Source organism: Carettochelys insculpta, chromosome 1 (genome assembly GCF_033958435.1).
Source record: "Carettochelys insculpta isolate YL-2023 chromosome 1, ASM3395843v1, whole genome shotgun sequence".
Classification (NCBI taxonomy): Eukaryota; Metazoa; Chordata; order Testudines; family Carettochelyidae; genus Carettochelys; species Carettochelys insculpta.
This window is the reverse complement of record NC_134137.1, coordinates 46605794-46619472: the sequence shown is the minus strand read 5'-3', so window position 1 is coordinate 46619472 and position 13679 is coordinate 46605794.

The window sequence follows — 13679 nt, the reverse complement described above, 5'->3', positions numbered from 1 at the left end:
GACTCATCCGGCATCATACAGGAACACCGTGGGAGAGGCAAAGCAACATGGACCTTATCTATTAGGCTATCCTTTCTTTCCCTGCAAGCTTCTGCTTCAGTCACCACACACCTTCTGCAAACAACGGCTACAGATCACAGTTACACAAACCTGATTTAGTCCTAGAACAGGTCTGTCTAATGCACTAAATGACACTGGGATCCTGAGGAAAAAGAAGTATGCGATCATGTCATTAAGGATTGTGCCATAATGTAAATTTACATGGGGCATGAGTAAAGGTTGCCTGCACAATTTTCAATTAAGGCACTTCATAAATTTTCAGGGCTTGGTTCTGTAAATTTATTAATGCTCTTTTAACATAATTTATCTCTACATGTAGAATGTCCTAAGTTTTGTTTTACTGCAGCACTGGTGGGGACAGATGGGAGGGGATGAGATAGAAGGGAGTCACACTTAGGAGGAAGTGGCAGAAGAGTCTGTACTCCCAAAGCCCTGGAACCCTTTTCCTGTGTCTCACCATCCCGCTGCACTTGTGGGGTGTGGCAATTCTGTATTTCAGTGATTCCCCAGCTCCATTCCCAAAATATCCCAGAATGAATTAACAGGATTACTTGATGATTACCTGCTCTGTTCATTCGTTCTGGGATATCTGGCATTGGTCACTCTTGGAAAAGAGGATGCTGGGCTACATACACCTTTGGTCTGACCCAATATATTTTGGGAATGGAGCTGGGGAATCACTGAAATGTGCAATTAGCAAAACTACCTTACCGTGGGAGATAGCCTTGCTTCCACAACCCTTGCCCCATTTTACAATGCACAGTAGAATGGACACAGGGTTGAAATACCACCCCACGCCAACAGGCATGCTGGCTTACTTTCCTTGCACTCCTCTTCAGACATAAGCTGCTGGAGTTTAAATGTGAACAATGGGGATATTATGGCAGAAGCACATACCAAGACATATATTGTGTTGCTAGCATACATGGATTTTAAGGAGAAAAATATTGGTCACTAGTAAGTCAGAGAAAATGTGCAGTACTGTTGCAGGGTTTCTCAGGGAGTATCTATTAAATTCTCTTACTACTTTTGTTTAGCCACGTCTGCACTAGCCGGCTATTTTGAAGTAGCCATGCCAACTTCGAAATAGCGCCCACCTCGTCTATACGTGCCGAGTGCTATTTCGATGTTGAAATTGACGTAAGGCGGCGAGACGTTGAAATCGCTATCCTCATCAGGAGATGGGAGTAGCACCCTACTTCGACGCTGAACTTCAACGTTGGGGCTTGTGGAGAACATGCAGGCTGGGCACGTGCGTGTGCTGCTGCCTGCACGCGCTCTCAGCTTCCTGCACAGGAAATAAGGGGGCGGGGAGCTTTAAGAGGCTGCTGCATGTGGTGACCATAGAGCTCAGGGGCTGGAGAGAGCGTCTCTCAACCCCTCAGCTGATGGCCGCCATGGAGGACCCCACTATTTTGATGTTGCAGGTTGCAGATCGTCTACACGTGCCCTACTTCGACGTTCAGAAAAAGGTGTATGTAGCCCAGCCCGTCTCCCACAACATCAAAATAGGGGGGTCCTCCATTGTGTCCGGTGGGGGGAGGCTGGGAGGGCAGCAAGGTCTGGGGCTGCCTCTTCATCCCCCCAAGGACAGCTCATCTTCCTCAAATAAAAGATGCTGAGATGCCTCCTCCATGGCACTGAGCAGGGCGGCCACTGCTCCAGGGGCGGGTGTGTGGGCCTCTGGTTGCTGCTGCTGCTGCTGCTGCTGCTGCTGGGGGTCCATGCTGCTTACACGGGGTGTGCATGCTTGTGGCTCTGCAGACTGCATGCTGTGCAGGCTGAGTGTGTCTGGGAGGGGCCCTTTAAGGAAGTGGCTTGCTGTTGCCCCGGAAGTGCTAGTCCGCCCTGTGACCCTGTCCTCAGCTTTTCCTGGCACCCTTATTTCAATTTGGGCCGCTTTTGTGTGTAGACGCTCCCCTGCAGTGCCTATTTCGATGTAGTGCTGTCCTACATCAACGCTGAACGTCGACGGCACCAGCCCTGTAGGATGTGTAGATGCTACTCATCAAAATAGCTTATTTCGATTTCACTAAATAAGCTATTTCGATGTACCGTCCCATTGTAGACGTAGCATTTGTGTTTTTGCAGGTATTCTTCATGCACATTTTAATGATCTAAGAACCAATTTACAGGGACAATAAGAATTCCAAATGGTGAACATATTGAAAACAATCAGTTCTTATGTTATCTTTACTCATGCAGGCACTGGAAATGTAAAAAATAAAAAAAATAGAGAACTATTTGGTCTAATTCCATTTAACCAGAATTGCTGCCCTTTTCCAGGTTGGTTTAGAATCCAAGTGCACAGCCCTGAAATTTTCATGTGCATCTTTAATGTCTGAAGATGAAATTACAGTTCTGCTACAAGGGCAAGAGACTCAGAAAACACATGCAAAAATCCCACAATTTGTACATCACAAATTCCGAGACACACAGAAAATGGCATGTTGGGGGGAAGAATGGTTTTGCTCTAGAGATGGATCTGCTGGGTTCCTTTCCTTGCTTTGCTTTTCATTTCCTGAGTAATCTTGGGCAAGCCATTTCGGTGCCTTAGTTTTTTCCTTTGTAAACTGGGGGTCTTCTTCGTCTTCTTCTTCTACTATTACTACTTCTTCTTGGATTGAGCCATTGATATATGGATATCATCTTCTGTGATGCTGTGGGCGACTAACTAAACCAATCCTTGACTGGCAGAGCTGAATACAGGTGTCACATAAAAATCAGCCAACTGCAGGCGTTGTACTTTCTTTTCAGATCCTATGCTTTTCCTATAGCGCCTGGGTACGCTAACTTTCAAAGCAATTAAGAACCTATACAGTGGTTGCTGACAGAACAATCTATCCTGAGCTAGAATTTCCAGATCACTGGGAGATATGCCACATGACTTCATGTTGGCCTTTAAGATGTCTTTATAGTGCTTATACTGGACACTGATAGAACAATTTCCATAAGCAAGCTAGCCATAGAAGACCATCTTTGGTATCTGTGTATCATTTATCATCGTAACATGACCAATCCAGTGAAACAGTTTGTTCCTAAGCATTGCTTCCATGCCTGTGATACCACACAGTTAAGAACCTCCGTGTTAGGAATTTTGTCCCACCAATTCATGTGGGCGATCTTCCTCAGACAGCACATATGGAACTGATCAAGGTTCAAAATATGGCAGCAATATATTGTCCATGACTCTGAACCACACAGTGGGATATTCAGGACAACTGCCTTATAAACTGTAACCTTGGCATGGAGTTTAATACCATGGTCATTCCATAGGCGTTTGGTCAGTTTTCCAAATGCAGCACTGGATTTGACTAATCGAGTAGATATGTCACGATCCATGTTTATACTAGAGGACAGTACACTTCCAAGGTAGCAGAACTTGCTAATAGCCTTAAGGACTGTAGCAGCAGCAGTGATCGCTGGAGTTCTAGGCTCTTTCCAAACAGACTGAAGCACAATTTCTATCTTCTTGAGGCTCACTGTGAGTCCAAATCAGTGAGCAGAAGTAACAAAGAGATCAAAAAGCTCCTGTGCATCCTTCACTGAATGACCCAACAATGCACATTCATCAGCAAACAGTAGGTCATGGATAGTTACATTAACCATTTTAGTGCAAGCCTGAAGTCTCCAAAGATTGCAAATACTGCCCTCTGTTCAGAACTGAATGGGTGTGCCCAATGTGCAGTCATTAAAAGCAACTAATAGCATGATGAATGGGAGAGGGGCAAGGATACATCATTGCTTTGTACCATTTGATATTTCAGAAGGTGCTGATGTCCCTCCATTGGTAAGGACATGACCAAGCATGCCATCATGAAAGGACCAAACAATGCTGATAAATTTTTCAGGACAGATAATTTGTTGAGTATTTTCTAGAATGCATTTCTGTTGACTTTGTCGAATGTGTTGGTCAAGTTGATGAAAATCACACAGTTCTAACAGCATACTAGGGTGCATTAGGACGAGCATTTCGACCTGATGTAGAGAAGTGGTTGTCCCCCTCTATTCAGCACTGGTGAGGCCACATCTGAATATTGTGTCCATCTTTGGGCCCCCCAGTGTAAAAAAGATGTGGATGTGCTGGAGCAGGTTCAGAGAAGGGCAACAAAAAGATTAAGAGGCTGGAGCACAAGACCTATGAGGATAGGCTGCGAGATTTGGTCTTGTTTAGTTTACAGAAGGGAAGACTTAGGGGTAATTTAATAGCAGCCTTCAACTTCCTGAAGGGGAGCTCTAAAAAGGAGGGTGAGAAACTGTTCTCAGTGGTGTCAGATGGCAGAACAAGGAGTAACGGTCTGAAGTTGAAGAGGGAGAGGTGTAGGTTGGATATTACGAAAAACTACCTCACCAGGAGGGTGATGAAGCATTGGAATGCATTGCCCAGAGAGATGGTGGATTCTCCATCCCTCAATGTTTTTAAGTCCCAGCTTGACAAGGTCCTGGGTGTGATGACTTAGTGGGGGTTGATCCTGTTTGAAGCAGGGGGCTGAACTAGATGACCTCCTGAGGTCCCTTTCAGCCCTATGATTCCATGATTGTATGATACCAATGTTGCTCTCTACTCTTTTTTTTATCTGTCTGGCTGTAACTATCATACCAGCAGTGCCTCAACTGGTACAAAATCCATACTGGCTTTCAGGAATATTGCTATTTTTGAACATATGCACCAAAAGCTGGTTGTAAAGACTATCACCAGGATCTTAACAACTATAGAAAGCAGAGAGATGCCCCCATGGTCATCACAATACGCATGGTCAACTTTTCTCTTGTGTATGTGTACAATCAGGACATCTTTGAAGTCCTGGAGGACTTGCTTCTTCTCCCAAATGGTGCTAAATAAATGGGTGAGGTGGTACATCAGCTGGCCACAAGCAGCTTTATAAATTTCTGATGGAATTGAATCGCTGCCAGTTACCTTTCCAGATTTAATCAATTTAAAAGCTTTTTGCACCTCATCAAGAGTTGGTGGTATGATCACCTGCAAATCATTAGCCCACTGAGGAATCTCTTCAAGATTGCTGCTGTCAAAAGTTGAAGCCTGGTTCAGTATTTTGTGAAAATATTGAGCCCAGCCATCAAGAATTTTAGCATTATCTGTGATCAAGGTGAGGCCATCAGCAGAGCACTCTGGTGTACAGTCAGCAATGAGTGGCCCATAGACTGCCTTCAGCCCACCACAGAATGTTTTAGAATCATGACTACCAGCAGCATCTTGGAGTTAATTGCTTGATATTTCCACCAGTCCTCTTTCATTTGTCATAATTTGACTTGTGCCTCTTGCTCAGCTTGAATATATGCCGACATCCTGGAGGCACTCTCTTTATCATTGATCCAAGCCAGGTGTGTCACACGCTTCTTGTGAAGAAGAGCTTGGGCATCTCTATCCTTGTCACCGACCAGTCCCTGTGCCTGAGTTTTTGGAAACCAAGGATCTCAACAGCTGTTCTGTATATTGTTTCTTTGATGTTAATCCAATCATCCTCAATGGTAAGATCTTCATTCTGGACCTTCATTGTTTGTGACTCAGGAAGCATCAAGACTGTGTTGAAGAAGAGCTTGTGTCTTGGGTATTTCCAATTTACCTACATCAAGCTTTTCTCGGCACATGGTATAATGATAACATTTCAGTAGATAAATGTTCAAAAAGACAACATTGCGTACCATGTAACGGTAGACCAGGATCCAGTGCCACACAATGCATGAGTCAACTTGACATCAGAAAGAGCTCTTTGTTTTAGTCATATGCCAGTGCTTAAGCTGAGGGTTTATCTGAGATGCAAGGAACGTGCCAGCAGGAGCTCAGTACTGTTGAAGGATTTGAGGAATGTGTCCTTTAGAGATCATTTGCTTGAAAATGCAAAGGTGTGCATATGTAATGCCTTGTAAACAAAATCTAATGGGCAACAGGTGAAGCAATGAGGTTTCGTCTATTGTAAACAACATGTTGTAAAGTCACAATTTATGCTATCTCCCAATGTAAGAAGTGTGGAGTCTCACCAATGCTTGACGTTGTTGTAGGGGTAACAGGGCAGTCATCACTGCTGTGTGAGTTACGGATCACACAGGGCTCCCTCCACCTAAGCATTGTGAAGATGAAGGAGGGAAGGATAGTGGTTGAACCAGCTGGCTGGGAGCATTTTGTCCATACAGCTGTAAGACTGGTTTGACTAGTTCTCTCCCCACCACCCCCACTATTTAAAGAGAGATCTAAAGCTGGGTCTCTAGTTATTTTGTGAGACTCCACCTTTGTGGATACTGAGATGCTGTGGCTAGGACCAGAGCTGAACCCACTATGAGCTGAAATCACAGGTAGCTGAAGCCACAGAGAGCTGGAATCACAGGGTTTTGCCTACAGCAAAACCCCCGAGACATCAGGCAAACAGATGGCAGAGCACAGCGGAAAGGTGGCTGGCAGGAGTGAGCGGTGAGTGGCTGGTAGGAGAAGCAGCGGACAGTCAGCAGGACAGCTGGCATGATCAAGTGTAATGCCAAACCAGCACAAAGGTGGCATTGCCTCAGGCTCAATGAAGGAATGCATCAGGGTGATGTGTTAGGGCCTGCACAGACTGGACAGAGTTGTAACTGGGGCATTTGAATGGGGGTACGCAGAAAGTTTGGGTGTATGAATGGGACCCTTACAGTATTGGACTGGTGAGCCTGAGAGGCAAAGGGCACTGCTCAATCCATCTGAGCTGGGACAGTTACATGAGGGTTGGTTATGAACTCTGAGGCTACGTCTACACTTGCACCCAACTTCGAAATAGCTTATTTCGATGTTGCGACATCGAAATAGGCTATTTCGATGAATAGCGTCTACACGTCCTCCAGGGCCGGCAACGTCGATGTTCAACTTCGACGTTGCTCAGCCCAACATTGAAATAGGCACAGCGAGGGAACGTCTACACGCCAAAGTAGCACACATCGAAATAAGGGAGCCAGGCACAGCTGCAGACAGGGTCACGGGGCGGACTCAACAGCAAGTCGCTCCCTTAAAGGGCCCCTCCCAGACACACTTTCATTAAACAGTGCAAGATACACAGAGCCAACAACAAGTTGCAGACCCTGTATATGCAGTACGGACCCCCAGCTGCAGCAGCAGCAGCCAGAAGCCCTGGGCTAAGGGCTGCTGCCCACGGTGACCACAGAGCCCCGCAAGGGCTGGAGAGAGAGTATCTCTCAACCCCCCAGCTGATGGCCGCCATGGAGGACCCCGCTATTTCGATGTTGCGGGACGCGGATCGTCTACACGTCCCTACTTCGATGTTGAACGTCGAAGTAGGGCGCTATTCCCATCCCCTCATGGGGTTAGCGACTTCGACGTCTCGCCACCTAACGTCGATTTCAACTTCGAAATAGCGCCCAACACGTGTAGACGTGATGGGCGCTATTTCGAAGTTACTGCCGCTACTTCGAAGTAGCGTGCACGTGTAGACGCAGCTTGAGTGTGGCATTTTCCCAAGCTTATGCCATATGACTCTTCTGCTTCTTTCATTAAAACTTTCTTTTCTACACTCAGACTTTGTTCTTGCAAGTGGGGAAGCATTGCTTTGCCGAGGCACCCAGGGTGTGTGAATTTCCCAGGCTACTGGGTGGGGGCTCAAGCTGGTTCTATGTCAGATAGTTGAAAAGGAACCCCTAGATACTGAACCCAGCCCCAGTTGCTGCCGACTGCTTCCAGGAGAAGGGTTACACAAGTTTCTTTTGAATTTGTTCACCTGTTGGAAGAATGTGTTTGCAATAGCAAGCTCATGCTGCACACGTTTGAAGAAGAAGATTGTCTTTTGAGTTCTCACTTTCAGTGCCATGATGTCCAAGAATCTTTGGCCATACGGGCCATGCCTACACTAACCCAAATCTTTGAAATGGCCATGCAAATGGCCATTTTGAAGATTACTAATGAGGTGCTGAAATATATATTCAGCGCCTCATTAGCGTGCCAGCTGCCATGGCTCTTCAAAATTGCCGCGTCTCACTGCCGCGTGGCTCGTCCAGAGGGAGGTCCTTTCTGAAGGACCCTGGGAACTTTGAAATCCCCTTATTCTTATCTGCTGATTAAGCTCCATGCCAAGGTAACAGTTTATAAGGCAGTTGTCCTGAATATCCTGCTGTGTGGTTCAGAGTCAAGGACAATATATTGCCACAATGTTTTGAACCTTGCTCAGTTCCATATGTCCTGTCTGAGGAAGATCGCCCACATGAATTGGTGGGACAAAATTTATCCTATCTGCTGATGGGAATAAGGGGATTTTGAAGCTCCTGGAGTCCTTTCAGAAAAGACCACTGTCTGGACGAGATGTGCAGCAACGAGATGTGGCAATTTTGAAGAGCCCCGGCCGCCTGCGTGCTAATGAGGCACTGAATATGCATTTCAGCACCTCATTAGTAACCATTTGCATGTCCATTTCAAAGATTTGGGCTAGTGTAGACATAGCCATGGTGTAGTACTGACCAACTCTAGCATTAAAATCTCTGAGTATATCTAGCTTGGATTTAAACGGTACCCAAGTGATCACTAAGTTTAGGCTAGCACAGAAAGACTCTTTTTCATCATCTGCAGCCATCAAAGTGTGTGCATATACACTATCAAGTACAAGACATTGTCCCTGCCTCAATCTAAGCTTTGTGGTCACAAGGCAAGGACTGGTATCATGTGGCTTGATTTCAAGCTGGGGGACAAGTGGTGGCCAGATGGTGAAAACACTCCTGCTTGCCTTGGATGACCTTGAGGGTAGCCCACACAGTAATATGAATAGTCTGCTTCAACCTCTGTGAAGTGGATGGTACCAGAAATACATGTTTCACTTCAAGCAGCAACATCAGTTTTATAACATGCAAGTTCTCTAGCAATGATTGCTGTCCTGCATTCATGGCAATCATCATGATCAAAAAGTGTGCATACATTCTAGGATGCAAAGCGTAGTTTCTGTTTAGTTGTTGATTTTCCCTTGTAACCACAAAAATTGGATATCCAGTCAGTTGTGGTTGACTGACAGGGAGCAATTGGAACAATCTGTGTTCAGGATTGTTTTCTCTCCCCTTCTTCTTTCAAAGAAAGCAGCACCGTCCCTAAATAGGGCTGCTTTGACACCTAGGCAGGATGCGGGAGCCTCTTTTCTTCCAGTTCAGCAGACAGATGACCATCACACATGGGCTGTCTATGAGCAGGTTTGTGACTAAATTCTTCCAGTAGTATCTTCCACTTGCATCTGATGTCATTTGCCCATCACCATAGGACTTTCATCAAGAGGTAAATCTTTGGCATCAAGAGAGATACCTTCACATATGAATGGATTAAAGTAAGACTGGCTTGTGAGTTCCAACTCCACATTCTCTTCTCACACTGACCATCATGCACAGGCACAAGAACTGTGACATGTACACTGGAAGGAGAGAGAGTGGGTTTGAGATCAGAGTTACCTTCTCTTAGACTGATGCGCCTAAAAAGGCTTAGAGTCTGCCCCAGTTTGGAATCAGAGTTTCTCCTAGGTACTCTTGGTCTTTGGTGCCTTATTCCATATTATTCAGTGCAATTCAATGAGATTACTCCACAGAGGGCTTGCTCAGTCCACCACCCTGAGGACACACCTCAGTGCCTTAATACCCCAGAGCGAGGAAACTGGAGATACTGACAATTTAGAGGTATTGTGAGAGTAAATATGTTAGTGGTTTCAATTTTCCCTGATATAATAATGATAAGGATCATATTAGTACCTAAGCATACAGATATGCCAAACAATATGCCAAATAATATGCCACAGATATGCCAGACAATATGCCACAACATATTTACCAATTGTGGGTAACACAGGAAAGTGAGTGGGCAGCAGGGGTGGCTCTTCATCTCAGTAGGTTGCAAGATTGTCCTAACCAAGACAGTCTTCCTGGGTAAGGTAGTTTTGCTAACACTGCTTGCATACCTAGTATTTATGAGGTGTGGCAATTGAACCATAGCAGCACTTTGATTGGATGCAGAAGGACCACACGGCTCTCAGTGTTGTGTGCGAGCAGTGTATACCTCACTACAGGTGCCTTTGCTTTACATATGTATCACTGTATTAATTTTTGTAGGGAAAAAATACATGGATGGAAACCAGCAGAATCTAGCAAACCTGGATATGGTCAATGGTAGATAAAATATCTTATGGGTGACACAGAAATCCAATGGGACGCATGCAGCTCCTGAGTTGCAGGTTGTCCACCACTGCTATAAGCCATGTGCAAATTCAAAACTAGAAAAGTAGCTTCCATCCAAATGCAAATGAATCATTCAAGCAGAACCAAAAATATTGTGAACAAGAAAAACTGTTCTGGCTCCTTCCTTTTCCTAGACCTATGTTTCATTTATTTAAAATTTATATGAAACTATAACCCTGTGTCTACACAAGCCCCTTCCTTTTGGAAGGGGCATGTTAATGAGCAGGTTCAAAAGATGCTAATGAGGTGCTGCCATGAATATGCAGCTCCTCATTAGCATAATGACAGCCACGGCAATTCAAAAGTGCGGCTTTTCAAATTGCGCACCGCCCGTGGAGACGGGGACCTTCTGAAAGGACCCACCAGTTTTCGAAAGCCCTTCTTCCTATCTGGTGTAAGAAAGAAGGGGCTTTCAAAAACTGGGGGGGTTCCTTTCGGAAGGTCCCCGTCTCCATGGGCAGCATGCGATTCACAAAGCCACACTTTCGAATTGCTGTGGCCACCATTATGCTAATGAGTCACTGCATATTCATGGAGTGCTTCATTAGCATATTTAGAACCCACTCATTAACATGCCCCTTCCGAAAGGAAGGGGCTCATGTAGACACAGGGTAAATGTCTCTGGGAAGTGACTGGAATTATAGTAGGCCACCCCCCGCAACTTATGCAGATGTTGCATTCTTGGCACCTCCAGGTACATTGAATTTTCACGTAACTTGGCAGCCAGGAAGCTGACCAGCACAGATATATTGAAGCATAAGCTTTCATGGGCAAAAACCCACTTCATTAGGTGAATCTATTATATAACTGTTCATCTATAAGGTGCCACAGGACTTCTCGTCGTTTTTGCGGATACATTCGCTCGCCTCAGACAGGCATGCCTGGAAACAGGGAGTGAAGGAAGCTCTTGTTATGTATGAAACTACCTTGGTGAAGGAAGCAGAAGACAGGAGAGCTCTCAGGAAGATCCGTGCCCATGACACAAGAGCGACATCTGCCTACTGCTGCTCACAGTGCGGAAAGAACTGCCACTCCCAGATTGGATTGCACAGCCACAGAAGAGGCTGCTTGAATCAGTCCAACTGGGACGCAAACCCATGATCCCTCGGGATTGAAGGATGCCTACTACTACTACTACTACTACTAACATGGCTACCTCTCTGTTACTCATCTCTTTTCTGAGTCATTCATTTCCATGAAGAATGCTCATGAAGCAGTGGAGCTGACCAAATCACATCACTGGCAGTGTTTAATGTACGGAATACGCCAAGGTGACACAATAGACAGATGAGGCCAGTGTTCTGTACAGCACAAGCTTTTGAACTATACAGAGCTCTTCTGCTCTGTGCAAGCTAGAAAGCTTGTCTCTCCCCACAACAGAAATTGGTCCAATAGAAGGTACTACCTCACCCACTTTGCCTCTCTAAGGTTCTGAGAACAACAACAAGGCTACAACACCACCACAAAAAATATGACATAATAGCCGCTGTGTTCTGTTGCAACAGCTGTAAGCAGAGGCACTTCCTTCACTAGCACCAAAGGTTTCTCAAGCATTTAACAGTTTAAACAGTTGAAGAAACTTCTTGAGAGATCGGTGTATCCAGGAAGGAATAGAAACAGGCAGAGCACAAACAGTATCAACACTTCAGAGTTCAGAGAAGCTCAAAGCACACTGCTATGGCACAAATTGGAGCTCCATATCTGCTATCATTTTAGCAAAATACCAGAAAGATGCTTTGTCATGGGCATTAGTTACCTGAGCGACAAATCAAAAACACAGTGGAAAAAGAACTGTCAATTGCACTAGCATAAATCCAAGAAACTCTATTGATATTACACAGTCAGACTGAAATCAGAATTCAGCTATTTCAGAGGTTTATACAAAAGGCATGGGATGTATGGGGTATACAAGGAGGGGTAGTACCTCTGTTGGAGGGACTTGTCGTACCCCTTTGGGGGTAGTCTGTCCACTTTGGTCCCCACCTGTCACTCAGCTCTCACTTGTGGCTCCAAGTAGCTGCAGCATGCGCAGCGGCCACACCCTGGGCAATGGCTTCGACGGGCCGGCCAAACCGGGTGAGTGTAACCGATGGGGCTCAAACCCTCGGTGAATTTTCGGATGTGCCTACCCAGCATGTGAAGTCAGTTCTGGCAGAGTGGGTGGAAGACATCATTTAGATCCAACGGCCAAGAAGGCAGTTCTGCAAAGCTTTGTGGAAAGTGAAGGGCTTGACAAGGCACAAAAGACGTCAAGGCCATCCACTGCAACCAAAGAAGTTACCAGTCGTGATGATTCTACGTACCGTTGGTGCGTGGCTTCCAAGGTTGAGAGAGTGGGATTGCTTCCATGCAATGGCTCTACCCACTTAAAAAGCTTTCACGCACAGGTCCTGTGCAAATCATCATATCCCCCAAGTCCTGCGGCGATGGGGGAGGGGCGAAGTGACAGGTGGAGGTTACCACTGGGAGTCGTAGTCCCAATCCTGCATGTAGGCAGCCCGTGGACAAGTGGTTGTCCAGCTCTGTACCTGGGGCAGCAGAGTTGCCCGGCAGAATCCCAGGCATCTGAGCAGTCCTCTTTAGGACAGCACTGCTCACCCCAGTAAGGGAGGGGCCTAGAAAAGGTGGCCTAAAAATTGCCTGCCCTACAACAATTGGCCAGCAAGCCATGGCTGGCAGTTCAACCCTACTTGCAGTCGAAACCAAAAGAAAAATTTGAGAAAACTTACCATTGGTGTATGGAATGTTCGTACTCTCATGGATCGAGAAGCTGTTGCGAGACCTGAGAGAAGGATGGCTCTCATTGCTCGTGAACTAGCCCACTATAACATCAATATAGCAGCATTAAGTGAAACAAGATTGGCTGCGGAACATTTCTTGAGTGAATCAGGAAGTGGTTATACCTTCTTCTGGAAGGGTAAGACTGAGACAGAGGATAGAATACATGGAGTCAGTCTGGCAATAAAAACCTCATTGATGTGTCAACTCCCAGACTTTCCAGTGGGTATCAATGAAAGATTGCTGAAACTACGCTTCCCACTAAATGCCAAATGTCATGCCACCATCATCAGTGCATATGCACCCACTCTAACATGCCCTGACAACTCAAAGGAACAATTCTACGAAGATCCCAACAGACTGATCAAGGCCACACCTGCAACAGACAAACTACTCCTACTTGGAGATTTCAATGCCTGAGTCGGGGCTGACAATGAGAACTGGAAAGGAGTAACCGGGCCACATGGTGTAGGCAAAATGAACAACAATGGACTACTCCTTTTGAGCCTTTATTCTGAAAACGACCTGACTATTACCAACACTCTGTTCCAACAAGCGGATAAATACGAAACGACATGGATGCACCCAAGTCTAAACAGTGGCATCTGATAGATTATGCCATTGTCAGAAGGCAAGACATCCGA